The 16,887-nt window shown below is 44.3% G+C and overlaps 1 protein-coding gene across 5 annotated transcripts in view; it reads left to right on the top strand.

Moving 5' to 3' along the window:
- Positions 1-12,700: 12,700 nt before the first annotated feature.
- Positions 12,701-16,887, top strand: part of YEATS2 (YEATS domain containing 2) — a 127,112-nt gene continuing 122,925 nt past the window's right edge. For 3 of the 5 annotated variants that reach the window (XM_066240932.1, XM_066240933.1, XM_066240928.1), the window contains exon 1: positions 12,701-12,866. The gene's annotated coding sequence lies outside the window, so the exon portion shown is untranslated. Of the gene's footprint in view, positions 12,867-13,904; positions 13,929-15,653; positions 15,785-16,887 lie in introns of those variants that run through there. The other 2 variants (XM_066240929.1, XM_066240930.1) reach the window with 2 other exon arrangements.

Raw genomic sequence — 16,887 nt, 5'->3', positions numbered from 1 at the left:
CCCAAACATTGGTTAAAAGTCTATATCCTTTTTATCCTAACTCTATCTCCCGGATCTGGCAAAATGCTTGGCACAGAGTAGGCAATGAGTATTTATTTGCCTAAGAACAACTCTAAGAAACAGAAGGAGTGTGTTGAAACAAAAAAGGAACAGGGAAATTATAAAGCCTCCCAAGCCCTCTAAGATTCCTGGTTTGGCGCACAGCTACTCCCTCTCCTGTTATGCTAAGTGGAAGTCCTCATAGATTGCTGCCCAAGCTTTATTCCTGTCTTACTCTGCCACTGCTCTCCCTGACCCCTGTTGGTACCCCTACCCCACATCTGCAATAATCCCATTTTTATCAAAATGTATGTAAGTGGGTTAATTAGATTATATATGAATTATATGTCAATAAAGCTGTGATATTTTAAAAGCTATGTATAAAGCCTTTTCTTCAAGAAACCCATCCTACCCAAAGTTACTATCAGAACCAGAGTTGTCAGTGAAAAAGAACACAGGTTCTTTCCTGTTTCCAGTGTGTAATTTTCATCCTTGAAGCCTATAGAGACAATAGGACTTTGCCCTGCTCAGGATTTCCTTACATGGACAGGGAGACAGACCTAGGGATAGATGACTGCAATACTGTGTGTGAAGATCTGTAATAGGGAGACAGTCATATAGTAGAGCAAGCACAGATTATGAAGCCAGATGGCCTTAGGTTTGAATCCCAGCTCTGCTATTACTTGCCTCCACTTCCTCTCATAAATTGTAGGCCATAATGATGATCCATGAGACTGTTGGAGAAATCAAAGAAAATACTGTCATCAAAGTGCCTTGGACAAGGCCCTGCACAGCAATGCTTCTTTTTATTTTGATTTTTTTTTAGAGAGAGAGGATGAGGGAAAGAGAGAGAGGGAGAGAGATTGAGAGAAACACTGACCTATTGCTCCACTCATTTAGGCATTGAGTCTTGTGCCCCGATCAGAGATCAAAAACTCGACCCCAGTGTGTCCGGATGATGCTCTACCAACTGAGCCACCCGGCCATGGCCCAGCAGTGCTTCTCACACTTCAGTAAGCACTAGAACCATCTGCGAGTCCTGTTTAGTTAGTTGCAGATTCTGGTTCAGGAGCTCTGAGGTTGGGCCACGATTCTGCATTTCTTTTCTTTTTTTTTTTTTTTTTTTTTTTTTTGTATTTTTCTGAAGCTGGAAACGGGGAGAGACAGTCAGACAGACTCCCGCATGCGCCCGACCGGGATCCACCCGGCACGCCCACCAGGGGCGACGCTCTGCCCACCAGGGGGCGATGCTCTCTCCCTCCCGGGGCGTCTCTCTGCCTCAACCAGAGCCACTCTAGCGCCTGGGGCAGAGGCCAAGGAGCCATCCCCAGCGCCCGGGCCATCTTTGCTCCAACGGAGCCTTGGCTGCGGGAGGGGAAGAGAGAGACAGAGAGGAAGGGGGGAGGGGGTGGAGAAGCAAATGGGCGCTTCTCCTGTGTGCCCTGGCCGGGAATCGAACCCGGGTCCCCCCGCACGCCAGGCCAACGCTCTATCGCTGAGCCAACCGGCCAGGGCCTGATTCTGCATTTCTAACAAGCTCCCAGGTGATGTCTCTACTGTTGGTTGAGGACCACAGTTTAAATAGCAAAACTATGAAGTGCCAAAGGAGTGTAGAAGAGAAAGCAGTAAATTAATTCTTCAGGAGAAAGGAAGGCAGGTGCTTCCTTGAAGAATTGGAAGGGAGTTTGCAAGGAAGAAGAAGGGAGACCTGCATTCTAGGGAGGGGGAAGAGAATGAATTAAGACCTTGACTTCACATAAAAGTGGAAGCTGACTTTGGAAATATCAAAGAAATGTAGTGAACAGCAGCCAGAAACTAGGAAGGTGAATAGTAAATTATCTTAAATTTGATGTTAATGAGTTTTAATTATAGCCTAAGCCAGTGGTTCTTAAAATGTGGTCCCTGATCAGTATCATCCCCAAACTTGTTAGAAATGCATATTTTAGGACCCACCCAAACCTACTGACTCAGAAACTCTGGAGGAGGGATCCAGCAATCTGTGGGGGTTTTTTGTGTGTGTGGTTTTTTTTTTTTATTTTTCTGAGGTTGGAAATGGGGAGGCAGTCAGACAGACTCCCGCATGCGCCCGACCGGGATCCACCCGGCATGCCCACCAGGGGGCGATGCTCTGCCCATCTGGGGCGTTGCTCTGCTGCAACCAGAGCCATTCTAGCGCCTGAGGCAGAGGCCACGGAGCCATCCTCAGCACCCGGGCCAACTTTGCTCCAGTGGAGCCTTGGCTGCGGGAGGGGAAGAGAGAGACAGAGAGGAAGGAGAGGGGGAGGGGTGGAGAAGCAGATGGGCGCTTCTCCTGTGTGCCCTGGCAGGGAATCGAACCCGGGACTCCTGCAGCCAGGCCAATGCTCTACCACTGAGCCAACCGGCCAGGGCCGAGCAATCTGTGTTTGAACAAGACCTTCAGGTAATGCTGATGAACTGTAAAGTCTGAGAACCACAGGTCTTCGAAGAGGCACTGGGCATGGAGCAATGTGAGGTGTTTTAAATAGTAGAACAAGGTGACCAGACTTGTGTTGTAGAAAGTTGACTGTTGCCGTTGAGACGCATTAGAAGGAGAGAGTAGGCAGGCAGCACAGCCAATTAGGAGGAGAGGCCAGGAAACCAGGTAAGAGAGGGTGGGCGCCTGACCTGAAAAGAATTTAGAAAATGGACTCAGTAACATCTGGAGACTAACTGGATGTGATCTGTGAGAGTAGATTCGCAGTGGAAGATTCCAAAGACTATCTCAGATACCAGAATGGGTGGTGAAGCTGCTGACCAAAATAGGTAAGAAAGGAGGAAAAATAAGTTTTGAATGGGAAAAATGAGTTTAATTGTGGATAGGCTGAAGCTGCTTCAGGGCCATGCAAGGGAAAATGTCTTAAAGGCACTTGAAAATAACAGTCCAGGTTCAGGAAAGAGGCCCAAATTCAATGGTATAGATTTGGAACTCACAGGTACGTAAGGGGCAGTTGAAGCTGTGTACAGGAAAAAAATTATTCAAGAAATAAGAACAGACCAAGAACAGAGGACCTAGAAACTTCAGAATTTAGGCATTAGCTGAGAAGAAGGAGGCTGGGATAGAAACCGAGAAAGAACAATCACAGAAGTTGAGGAGACTAAGGAAAGAAACACATTGAAGAACTCGCGTGTCATACAGGAAGGTGCTTGTCTGCAATAACAGAAAGCCTGGAGATAAATAAATGAATAAATGAATGAATAAATAAATAAATAAATAAATAAATAATAGTTTTCTTACACAGCAAGTTGGCAGTCCAAGCCTGGGACAAAACTCAATACTGTCATTAAAGTCCCAGGCTCCTGCTTTCTCTCTGCCCCACCATTTTTAACATGTTGGTTTGTAATCTAATGGTTGAAGGATGGATGCTGTACCCTCAGGCATCACAACCAAATTCAAGGGCACAGAGGGGCAAAGGCAGGACTAGTTACAATCCTCCACTTTCTTTGGGAGGCTCTCTTTTTATTCACTGAACTCATGGTTTTATCTTCTTGGCTAGAATTGAGCCACATGGTCACTCCTGGCTGCAAGGAAGGACAGGAAAATGAGTGTTTAACTTTCCAGCTTCTATAGAAGAGGTTAGGGATGGGAGGGTTGGAAATGGATATGAAGTCTGCTACACTTCTGTGTATGTCAAGTAAAAAAGGAGAGTTATAAGAAGAAGAAGAGAGGACTGGCTGGATAGCTGGATTGGTTAGAGCGTCATCCCAAAGCACAGAGGTTGCCGGTTCAATCCTGGTCAGGGCACATACAGGAACAGATTGATGTTTCTGTTTCTCTCTCTCTCTCTCTTTCTTCCTCTCACTCTAAAAAAATCAATAAAATAACCATTTAAATAAAAAGAAGAAGAAGACAGATGAGCCCTGGCTGGGTGGCTCAGTGTATAAAGCATCCTGGTGCACTTTGGTTGTGTGTTTAATCCCTGCTTAGGGCATGTACAACAAGCAATCAATGAGTGCACAACTAAATGGAAAAACTAAATAGAACAAGTTGATGCTTCTCTCTATCTTTCTCCCTTTCTCTCTCAAATCAATGAAAAAAAGAAAAAGAGAGATGGGGGTGATGAAAATAGGAGAGAAGGGCACAGCTACTTATCCCTATGTTGTTACATAAATAAATATTTTATACAAAGTATAAATGTCAACACTGTACAAACAATTACAATTAAGGGATCAAAAAAAGTTTTCCCAGCTATTATACCCCATATTATTATTTGTATTTTGTTTTGTTTTTACTTTAAACAGACTACTTGCACTCAGGGTCATGAAGACCCAACATCTTGCTACACAGAAACTCTGTCTACTCAAATTCTCCACTTGGTCTTATCTATTTTTTTTATTTATTTTTTTTGGTCTTATCTATAATGAATAGAAAATAAAGCAACAGGGAAAATTCCCTGATAGCTTCCCCTTCTTTGGTTTCTTTTATAATGTGAACAGTGAACAGTTCTCCAGGCACATTTAAGACTGTTCTGACATTATTGCTACTCAGCTGGGGAACCCCAAATCTGGATGAGTTTACTCTAACATATGAATAAGGCATTTTACAAGCATAGGAGAAACATAATGGTCAAAGGATCAGTTTGAAGATGTTTAGACTAAAATAGTACACACATGATATGTCTTACTGGCAAAGTCAATTTATAGAAGAATGTTCATCCCAGTTAAAAGCACCTGTTCACTTACATTGGAGGAATCTGAGAATTGATTACAGGACAACAATCTGCCTTTGGCTGCCCCATTGTGAAGGCAGAATACAATTCCTAACATCAGAGTCTACAGGCTAGCACTCTGGGCAGTAATTGATTTTTAAAGCTGATATATGCAGCATTATTTGTTTTGGCTCAGTTTAGGCCACCAGAGGTCTCTTATTTTATTTGGGAATGAAGGCTATTTACAGTCAGGATTGAACCTCTTGACTAAGGACATTTGGGGGCAGTTCTAGAATATATGGGCCATTAACTAGGAAGCCAGGAAAAGATCATGATAAAAGCTAGCAGAGGATAATGCAAGCAAATACCATCAAAGAAATTAAAGAATATAAAAAATTCTATCAATAAATAAATAAGCTGAGTACTAGGGTTATTATTTATCTTTCATAACAGAGAACTGTAGTGTGGAAGTCCAATTTAAAAACAATTTAATGAAAATATCTCAGTATTGTATTAACTGGACACCTAAAAGCTGATTACATATATAACAAAATGTAACCAAATTAAAATCGAAAGTCTTTAGTTTTTTTAAAGTACTTTAACTAATTTTAGAGAGAAAGAGAAAGAGAAAGAGAGAGAGACATTGATTTGTTTTTCTACTTATTCATGCATCCATCAGTTGATTCTTGTATGTGCCCTGACTGGGGATCGAACCCACAACTTGGTGTATCAGGAAGATGCACTAACTAACTGGAAAAAATCTTTGGTTTTTAAAAATTTGACCCAGGGCCCTGGCCGGGTTGTCCAGTTGGTTAGTGCATCTTCCTGATACACCAAGGTTGTGGGTTCGATCCCCAGTCAGGGCGCATACAAGAATCAATCAATGGCCTGGCCTGTGGTGGCACAGTGGATAAAGTGTCAACCTGGAATGCTGAGGTCACCTGTTCTAAACCCTGGACTTGGCAGTCAAAGCACTTATGGGAGGCAACTACTACAAGTTGTTAATCCTTCTCATTCCTCACCCCCTTTCTCTCTCTCTTTCTTTTTCTCTCTCTCTCTCCTCTCTCTAAAGAAATCAATTTAAAAATTATTTTAAAAAGACTTTAAAAAAATCAGCCAATGAGTGTATAAATAAGTGGAACAACATGGTTGATGTTTCCCTTTCTCTCTCTCCGTCTCTAAAATCAATAAAAAAGAAAAATGAAACAAAAAATTTGACTTAGAAGTTTTGGGTTTTTTTTTTTGACGATTTCATTTATTTATTTTAGAGAGGGGAGAGAGAAGGGAGGGAGGAACAGGAAGCATCAACTCCCATATGTGCCTTGGCCAGGCAAGCTGGGGGTTTCAAACCAGTGACCTTAAGTGTGTTAGGTCAATGTTTTATCCACTGCGCCCCCACAGGTCAGGCCCACGAGTTTAAGTAAAACTAACTTTGTACATTCCCCTTTTTACATTGTCTAAGTTCCACCGGAAACTATTCATATTACAGTGGAAATTTTATATTTATTTTACCTTCCTTTACAAGTAATGTTCAGACATTTTTAGTTTATGACAAGAGGCCTTTTATTTTATTTTATTTTTTTAGGCCTTTTATTTTAATAACTGTATTAATACACGTTTTTACTATGCACATTTCTGTACAAATTTTGTGTGGACATATGCTTTCATTTTCTTCAGATATTTGCCTAGGAGCTAACTGCTGGGTCACAAAGTGTTACATCCCTTACATTCCCATCAGCAGTTAATCAGCAGTGTATGAGAGGTCCATTTCTCCACATCTAGCAGCTTTGTTTTTTTTATGAAACTGGATAGGGAAAAAAACAGGGGTTCTATGGGAAGTAACCTCATGGGATGATTTTTCATAAATTCCTAACTGGGTAGGTCATGGTGGGTAGTCATGCCCCAGGCATAGAATTTCTTTAGTGAAAGGTTTGAAACAGCCATTGTGCATTTAGGTACCAACCCTCGAGAGAGCACATAATCTTGTTCATTATCCTGTAATCCCACCCCCACTTTGTTTCTCCCACCTTCTTTATACCCCTTTTAAAGTTTCCAATGGATAAAAGAAACTGTAGAACTTATTCTGCGAAGCATTCGAGGTCTTGCTCCCCAGCATGTCCTCAGTTTGGCTCAAATAAACCCATGCCCTGGGCGAGGAAAGGTTAGCCTGGGGGTGAGGTCCTTGTTTGCCCAGTTTTGCCCTTGACTAGGCACTCTCCCCGCTGACCTTCTGGGCCTGGCCCATCGCCTTGCTCTGCTAATACCTGCCTAACTCCTTGCCACACTGCCAGAGTGGAATCTGGTTTTTACCAAAATCCAAATAAGCCTACCAAATGTTTGGCTTTTTGTCTGGACCTTATTAGGGACAATCATTTATTTTTAACTTCCTGAATGTAATCGCCAGGCACTAACTGCTTTAACAGTGTGCTTGGGGCTGTAAATAAAACATTTTACAAGTCTAATTAGTATCTGCATGCTGGTAAGGGAATCCCATTACCTTAAGGGCCCTAGGAGTCCAGCTCCTCTTAATCCCAGGAAGGGGGTTGGCTTTCCCAGCGAGGAGGCCGGGACACCTGGGGCCTAGGAATCTCTGGTCGGTTTAGCAACAGTTTTCTGTCTGAGCTGCTTTCCCTGTCCACTGAGGCCGAGCTTTGGGGTCACCCCCTTCTCAGGCTTCCTGTTTCTCAGCTGCAGGCTGTCTGCCAGTGTGAGGCCCCTCTAAACTACTGGCTCCTTTTCCTGGGTCATTGTCAACACTCCTGGAAACTTCTTAATTAACTTCAATACTAGTTGCTTTCCTTTCATCAATATTGTACTTATAACAGCAACCCCCCACCATACTCCACTCCTCTCCACCCCACCCCCTTCCACCTCTTGTGATTGTACTGGTGAGTGATGCTTGAGGAGGCCTGGCCAAGGAGGGGTCTGAAATCCAACCTCAAGCCACTTACTCGCTGTGTGCCCCACACAGGAATTTGTCCGCCCTAAAGGATGGGGTGATTTTTTTCTCATTTGACTTAGTAGGGGCCAGCCTCCTTCCTTTCCCTTCCCAGTCTCCTCCCAATTCATTACCAAGTTTCTTCATATTTTCTCCCCAATTGTTAAATCCATCCACGTCCCTCCATCCCCACCTTCCCGTGTAAGCCACCCTCATTTTTCACCTGGGCAACTCAAATTGCTTTCCAGGTGTCTGGCTGCTTCTTTGTGCATATACCCTTCCAGTCGTTCCTCAGCCATTTGCCAGGATAAGTGATGATTTTTGTTTTTGTTTTTGTTTTATTTTTCAAGTGAGAGGAGGAGAAATAGAGAGACAGACTCTCGCATGTGTCCCGACTGGGATCCACCAGGATACCTCCATCTGGAGCTGATGCTCTGCCCATCTGGGGCCATGCTCATAACCAAGCTATTTTTAGCACCTGAGGTGGAGGCTCCACAGAGCCCTCTTCAGCACCTGGGCTATGTGCTCTAATCAATCAATGGAGCCACTGCTGTGGGAAGGGAGGGGAGAAAGAAAAAGTAAAAAGGGGAGAGGGAGGGAGAGGGTGGAGAAGCAGATGGTGCTTCTCCTGTGTGCCCTGACTGGGAATCGAACCTGGGACATCCACACACCAGGTTGATGCTCTACCACTGAGTGAATTGGCCAGGGCCAGTGATTTTTTTTTTTTTTTTTGAGAGGAAATTGAATACATTCACTCCCTACTTAAAACCCCTGATGACTTCCTGTTGTTCTTGCAATGAAGATCAAAATCTTTACACTACCTCCTGTGTGATCTTGCTCCTAACTCTCAGCCCCATCCCTAGCCACTCTGCTCTTGCTTAAGTTACCCTGGACTTCTCTAACCTTCTCTTAGGCTTTACCTTAACCCAACAGCTCCAACTGCTTCAGGTTTCATTTAATATTTTTTCAGGGAGGACTTTTCTACTTCCCCATTAAATTTGGTCCCCCTTATGCTATGCTTTCTCAGCACCCTTCTCACTTCCTTCCAGAGCTTATCTCTGTTATTAAAAGGGACACATTGCATGCATATGTGTAAAAATCTGTAGCTATGTTATTTTTCTTTAAATAATGCAAACTTTCTCATAGGTTCTAATTCCTATCAGGGACTAAGCTAACTTTATTTTTTTAATTTTTTTTCTTTATTCATTTTTAGAGAGGAGAGAGAGAGGGAGAGAGAGAGACAGAGAGAGAGAAGGGGGGAGGAGCTGGAAGCATCAACTCCCATATGTGCCTTGACCAGGAAAGCCCAGGGTTTCGAACCGGCGACCTCAGCATTTCCAGGTCGACACGTTATCCACTGCACCACCACAGGTCAGGCTGGACTAAGCTAACTTTAAACTTGCTGATTAGAGTTATCTGGGCTTGCCCTGGCCGGTTGGTTCAGTGGTAGAATGTCGGTACCACGTGTGGAAGTCTCAGGTTCGATTCCCCGGTCAGGGCACACAAGAGAGATGACCATCTGCCTCTTCACTCTTCTTTCTCTTTCTCTTTCTCTTTCTCTTTTTCTTTCTCTTCCCCTGTCTCTTTCTCTCTCTCTTTCCCTCCCACTGCCATGGCTCGATTGACTCAAGCAAGTTAGCCTGGGACACTGAGGATGGCTCCATGGCCTCTGCCTCAGGTGCTAAAAATGGGCTCTGGTTACAATGGAGCAACGGCCCCAGATGGGCAGAGCATTATCCCCTAGTGGGCTTGCCTGGTGGATGCTGGTTGGAACGCATGTGGGAATCTGTCTTTCTGCCTCCCCTCCTCTCACTAAAATAAAGATAAATACAGCGGTAGAGAGTCGGCCTAGCGTGTGGAGGACCGGGGTTCGATTCCCGCCAGGGCGCATAGGAGAAGCGCCCATTTGCTTCTCCACCCCCACCCCCTCCTTCCTCTCTGTCTCTCTCTTCCCCTCCTGCAGCCAAGGCTCCATTGGAGCAAAGATGGCCCAGGCGCTGGGGATGGCTCCTTGGCCTCTGCCTCAGGCGCTAGAGTGGCTCTGGTCGCAACATGGCGACGCCCAGGTTGGGCAGAGCATCGCCCTCCTGGTGGGCAGAGCGTCACCCCTGGTGGGCGTGCCGGGTGGATCCCGGTCGGGTGCATGTGGGAGTCTGTCTGACTGTCTCTCCCTGTTTCTAGCTTCAGAAAAATGAAAAAAGAAGAAAAAAAAAAGATAAATAAATAAATAAATAAAGTTATCAGGGCTTTTTTAAAATTTTTAACTGGTTTTAGAGAGAGAAAGGAAAGGAGAGAGAGAAACATCAATTTGTTGTTCCACTTCCTTATGCATTCATTGCTTGATTCTTGTATAAGCCTTGACTGGGAATCAAACGCATAACCTTGGTGTATTGGGATGATGCTTTAACCAACTAAACTACATGGCCAAAGTTTATCTGATCTTAAGCAGTCTCATTTGGAGTACATATTCAGTCAATTTGAAGTTGCAGCCCTGTCAGAACTAACCCCCCATAAGATGGCCTGTGGGATCAAAGGGAAACTTCAAGGAAGTGGCAGAGCTGGGGGCTATAACCTGGGTCCTCACTGGCTTCTGCTCCCTAGTCACTCCTGGTCACCATGGCCCTGCTGACATCAGCTGCTGAGCTCGCTGACTGGCCAGCTCACGATCTATTGTTTCAGCACCTTAGGAGTCTGGCATCTTATCTTCCTACCCTCACTCCTCTATTCCTGCTTCACTCCACAGCTGGCTTGGGAGCATTTCTACCCCTGCTGGAGTCTTCAGCTTTGTCCACCATTGGGGTCTTAGCCACATTCTCCAGCCATTCCTCACCAATCAGTCTGCCCTTGCCTTTGGTTTAGGATCAGCTGGGCCCTGGCACAGTGCTCATTGGTCTGTCCATGGCTCTCACGCATGCTACTTTCTGCCCACCTGGCAGGGAGCATATAGAGAAGGCTAGGTTTCCAGTATGCCATGTGCAAGTTGTGGACACCCAGCACAATTTTCTCGGACTCCTCCCCCTCCCCAATGCCCAATGCTCCTTTCTGCTCCTAAGCCCTTCTCACTTTAAGACTTCTGCCAGAATCCAGCAGCCTTCTGCACCGGGCCGGGGAAAGGGGACTTCCAACCCCATCCCCTACCCCCTGCTTAATGGGATGCCTCTGGGCCTCTGTCTCAGGTTAGACCCCAAAAGTAGGGGAACACTGACACACTCATACCAACCTCTTAACCTACTTCTATCTCAGTGAAAAAATTTTTTTTAATTTATTGATCTTAGAGAGAGAAAGAGATAGAAGCATTGATTTGTTTCTGACAGGGGATTGAAACAGTAACCTTTGCATATTGGGATGACGTTCTGGCCAACAGAGCTATCTGACTAGGGCTCCATGAAATTCATTTTTATCTCTCCAATTCCTCTATCAGTCATAGTTTAAAGCTCCGGGAAGCCTTTCCTGGCATTTCACATAAGACTGAGGGTAAATTTCACAAGGACAGGAACTGTTTGGTTCATTTCCTTTTTTTTTATTTTTAATTTTTCTGAAGTGAGAAGTGGGGAGGCACAGAGACAGACTCCTGCATGCACCCGACCGGGATCCACCCGGCAAGCCCACTACAGGGCAATGCTTTGCCCATCTGGGCTGTTGCTCTGTTGCAACTAGAGCCATTCTAGCGCCTGAGGCAAAGGCCATGGAGCCATCCTCAGTGCCCGAGCCAACTTTGCTCCAATGGAGCCTTGGCTGTGGGAGGGGAAGAGAGAGATAGAGAAGGGGAAGGGTGGAGAAGCAGATGGGTGCTTCTCCTGTGTGTCCTGGCCAGGAACTGAAGCCGGGACTTCCACACACCGGGCCGATGCTCTACCACTGAGCCAACTGGCCAAAGTCACTGTTTGGTTCATTTCTGATTTTTAGTACCTAATATAGGGCTTGGCACACAGTGCCAAAACACAGAATAGAAATGCAATAAAAATTTGCTGAACAAGTATTGTTAATCGGGGTTATATCTAACAGACATAAATCCCTGGATTCTCTTACCATGCAGGACTTTGGAGTCAGTTCCTGGCCCTTTTATTCATTTATTCAACAAATACGTTTGAGTTCATACTAAGTGCAATGCATTGGCTTGCTATTGGAGATAAAATGTAAATCTTTTAAAACATTTTTATTAAATATTAAATACATCCAAAAAGTTGATAAAATATGTAAAGTTTATTTCTTTGTAGTTTACTTATTGATTTTAGAAAGAGGAAGGGAGAGATAGGAACATCAGTCTGTTCTTGTATGCGCCTTGATGGGGACTTGAACTCACAACCTTTGTGTGTTGGGGAGAACGCTGTAACCAACGGAGCTATTCAGCCAGGGCAAAATATGTAATGCTTAAAACAATTACAAAGTAAATCCTCTGTAAACCTACCACATGTCTCCTGTAGTAAATCTTTATATGTGAGGAGAACAGATCAAAAGGGGACAGAAACAGATCCTTAGAGACCAGTTGGAAGGTGAGAGCAGTCTTGAGCAGAGAGATAAAGGAGTCTGGGGCAGGGTGGTATAGGGCAAGGGAAAGGGCAGGGTGGGCTCAAGAGATATTTAGGAAGAAAACTGGACTTGATGGATTGTCACTCACTAGTTGTGTGACTCGCCTTTTCCGAGCTTCTGTTTCTGCATCTGTGAGGCAGGCTGGGAGTAACTGCATAGTTATCTGTACTCCTAGCACATAGCACAAAGCTGGTACAAGATGATAGGCAAAGAATCATAACCACTGTTGTTAATGCTGTATTGTGTAAGCTTCATAAATATTTGCAGAATGAATATTCTGTCAAACTTGGGGCTGGAACACTCCGTTTCCTTCTAGGAAGGGAAACAATAAATGATGGTGACTACCATAAGCGATGCCCATACTCCCCAGGAAAAGGGGCCACTCGGGTCTGGACTAGGGTCTGGGCCAGGGCCAGCCCCGCTCGGCCCCGCCCACATTCCACTGAGCTCCGCCTCCTGGCCGCGCGCGACCCCGCCGCCGCCGCGCGCGCCCCGCCCCGCCCCTGCTGGTGACGTGCGGGGCAGAAGGGGCCGGGCGGGGTGCAGTGAGCCTTGTGCTTCCGCGGGCTCTGGGGTCGCTGGGGCTTCGTGGCCAGCGGGAGCTTCGCGGGGTTTTGCTCGCTCCCTCACCTCCCCGGTGCTGTCGGGCGGCGTCCCACGCGGCCTGCGTTTCAGACGGGACCAGGGTGAGGGTGAGTGTTGGCGGGAGCGGGATGGGACCGGCCGGGAGCGCGCTCTGCTCTCCGGGGCCTTGTCTGGGCGGGGGTGGCGCGGGCACGTGCGCGCCCCTGCCTTACTCAGCTGGCTGCTGCCCCAGGTGCGGAGAAGGGGGAGGCGGCGGGTGAGTGCAGGGAGGAGAGGATCGGAGGGAGGAGGCTGGATCCAGGGCGAGTGTGTACCTCGGAGGAGTCTCCAAAGCGGGAACCCGGAATTTGTGTATATGCGTGGTCGGGGGGCGTCCTTTTCTAAGGGGCGCAGCGCTCGCTGAGGGGTGGGGGTGGGGGTCCCGTGAGCCCCAGTGGCCGGAGCTTTCAGGTTGTTAGCGGTTAGTTGGTGGTCTGTAATGGGGTTGGAGATGAGGATTGGCCCCAGCACTAGCAAGTTGTGGGTTTACCAAAAAGAATCTTGGAATCTCCCTCCAACCTGTCGCCATTCCTACCGTCCGCTTCCTGCGTGAAGGATGAGTAGAGTTTAGAAAGGATATTCCAGGGTTGGTATTCGAGTTAAAGCAAAAGAGATGTGAGAGTGCAGCGTTGGAGTGGAAAGCTTGGGAAAGTGAGTAGTTGGAAGAAAGGCTGGTTTGGTGGATTGTGGCCAGATTGCAGAAGACAATGAGCTTTATATCATAACATTTTTTATACTGTTACAACTGTAATTGTTACAAAATATAAAGTAAAGGAGGGAAATATCACCAGTAATCCTTAGAGTTTGATATATGTTTGCTAGTATTTTCATCTAAGTTTATAACAATTAGAGATTACCTACAATTTTCTGTTTCCTTTTCTGATTAGCATGTAAAATGCGATGTAATAAGTAATATTTAGCAATATCATTTCCTCTTTTTTTTAACTTTAAAAAAATTTATTTGTTTTTATTCATTTTGGAGAGGAGAAGAAAGAGAGAGAGAGAGAGAGAAAGAAAGGTGGAAGAGCAGGAAGCATCAACTCCCATGTGCCTTGACCAGAGAAGGGCAGGGTTTTGAACTGGCAACCTCAGTGTTCCAGGTCGATGCTTTATCCAGTGCGCCACCATAGGTCAGGCTCATTTCCTCTTTCTTAATAAGCAAGTAGCAGGTATTCCTCATAGGAAAATTTAAAAATTCAGACAAGCAGAATGAGGAAAAGTAGGCATACTTTCCCTGCCTACAGATATTAACATTGATTGTACCTTTTTGGCTTTGTATATTCTTTCAAAGATAGGAGCAGATGATGCCCTGATTAGGAATTTAGTTATTATGGGAATTCTTTGAAGGTTTTAAGTAGGTAAGGATCATAATATGACTGCTACGGGAAGACCAGTTACAATGCTGTTTGCAATGTCTTGAACTAGGTCCATGACAATGGAGGTAGAGAAAGGTAGAAAGATTTAAAAAATATTTTGGAGGAAGAATGAATAAGACTTGGGAATGTATTGATTAGGGAAAGAGAGAAGTCATTGCTTATCAATATTTGTTTTGAACAACTACAAATAGATGGTGCTTTTTACTGAGAAGAATTTTAAATTTGAGATACATGTTAGGTATGAAGTCTGTATGTTGAGGAGGCAGTTGGATGTACAGGCTTGGAACTCACAACAGAGAGAGCCTAGAGCTGGAGATAAAAATTTGGGAGGGGTCTGTTAAACAGGTGATACCAAAGTTTTGGGACTCTATGGGATTACTTAGGGAGAAAGAGAATAGATAGTGAAAATTGAGGCTCAGGCACTTCCATAGTTTGAGGTCTGGTGGACTCCACCAGGTGGAGGAAGAAGATTGAGCACAGAACAGAAACAGCCAATGAGGTAAGAGAAAAAGCAGGAGATTGATATTACTGAATCCAAAAGAGATACATTTCTGGAAGATGGAGAATTGGTCCTTTTATCGGCATTTCTAAGATGTTTGGTAAGATGCTCAGTTGGATTTGGCATTGTGGAGCTTATTGGTTTTGGACATTGGTAGTACTATCCCGAGTTCTAGAAGTGGAAGGTGAAAAAGCAGAGTGGAATAACTGAATGGGATGTGAGGAAGTAAAGACAGTGAGTGTGAATTAGAAAACAGTTCCGCTTCTTCAAGATACCTTTTTTCCCTCTACCCCAAAACTAAATTTATAGGTGAAAAATTGATGGCTTGTTTATTTTTCCATTCCTTGATTACTAATATAGTTGAAGATTTTTTTGCCTGACCTGTGTGGTGCAGTGGATAAAGCATTGATCTGGAACACTGAAGCCGTAGGTTTGAAACCCTGGGCTTGCCTGGCCAAGGCACATATATGGTGGTTGATACATCCTGCTCCCTCCACCTTCTTTCTCTCTCTTCTCTCTAAAGTGAATAAGTAAAACCTTTTTTAAAAAAGATTTTTTTTCACATTTGTTGACCATTTGTGAAATTGTTTCTATCCTCTGCGCTTCTTTATTTATAAAAAACAAACAATTTTCTAATTTGTTGAGTTCTTTAGATAGTAGCTGACATAGTAGAATCATATAATACAATATTTGTCTCTTTGTGACTGGCTTGTTTCACTTAGTATAGCAACCTCTGGGTTCACCCAGATTGTAGCATGTGTCATAATTTCCTTTTTAAGGCTGAACAGTATTCCACTGTATGTCTATATTTTATTCAGCATTCATTGGTTGTTGTGAATAATCCTTCTAAGAATGTGGTGCGCATATACCATACTATCTGTAGATATCTGTTCAAAGCCCTGCTTTCAGTTCTTTTGCATATATACCCAGAAGTGGAATTGCTGGATAACACAGTAATTCCTTTTTTTTTTTTTTTTTAGGAATTGCCACACTATTTTCTATAGCAGCTGGACCATTTTTCATTCTGACCAGCAAGCACAAGAGTTAATTTCTCCACATCTTCACCAACATTTGTTTTCTGTTTAATAGTAACCATCCTAATGGGTATCAGGTGATATATTGTTGCAGTTTGTTTGTTTTTTCTTCTTTTCCAAGTGAAAGGAGGGGAGATAGACAGACTCCTGCATACACCCTGACCCACCAACGGGGATCAACCTGGCAACCCCTGTCTGGGGCCATGCTCACAACCAGGCTATTTTTAGCATCTGTGGCAGAAGCTCCACTGAGCCCTCCTCAGTGCCAGGGGCCAATGCACTTGAACCAGTTGGGCCATGGCTGCAGGAGGGGAAGAGAAGAGGTGAGGGTGAGGGGTAGAGAAGCAAATGGTTGCTTCTCATGTGTGTTCTGACCAGGAATCGACCCCGGGACATCACACACTGGGCCAGTGCTCTAGCACTGAGCCAACGGGCCAGGGCCATTATAGTTTTGATTTGCACTTTACTAATGTTAGTGATGTTAAACAACTTTTCATGTGTTTATTGGCCATTTGAATATGTTCTTTGGAAAAATCTATTCAAGTCCTTTGCCTGTTTTTAAATTGGGTTGTTTCTTGTTGCACTTTAAGAGTTCTCTCTATATTCTGGAAATTAATCCATTTTTAGGTACATGATTTGCAAATATTTTCTCTCATTTTCAGTATTATCTTTTTACTCTGTTGATAGTACCTTTCGATGCACAAAATTTTTAAGTTTTCATGAAGTCTAATTTGTCTATTTTTCTTTTGTTACCTGTGCCTTAATGGCCATATTCAAGAAAGCATTGCCAAATCCAATGTCATGACACTTTTGTCTTATATTTTCTTCTATGCATTTTGTTGTTTTGTCTTACATTAAGGTCCTAGATCCATTTTTTATTTTATTTTTTTTTAGATCCATTTTTTAAAAGGTGAAAGATTTATATGATCTGAAGAGAAACCAGAGCATCCTAGATACATTTTTTATAATGCTGTTTTTTTAAAAATTTATTCATTTTAGAGGAGACAGAGAGATAGAGGTAGAGAGAGAGAAAGAGAGAGAGAGAGAGAGAGAGAAGGGGGAGGAGCAGGAAGCATCAACTCCCATGTGTGCCTTGACTGGGAAAGCCCAGGGTTTTAAACCGGCGACCTCAGTGTTCCAGGTCTGTGCTTTATCCACTGCACCACCACAGGCCAGGCAG

This window comes from Saccopteryx bilineata, chromosome 8 (assembly GCF_036850765.1).
Source record: "Saccopteryx bilineata isolate mSacBil1 chromosome 8, mSacBil1_pri_phased_curated, whole genome shotgun sequence".
Taxonomy (NCBI): domain Eukaryota; kingdom Metazoa; phylum Chordata; class Mammalia; order Chiroptera; family Emballonuridae; genus Saccopteryx; species Saccopteryx bilineata.
The sequence above is the reverse complement of the archived record's forward strand: the minus strand, read 5'-3'. Positions and strand labels throughout refer to the sequence as shown.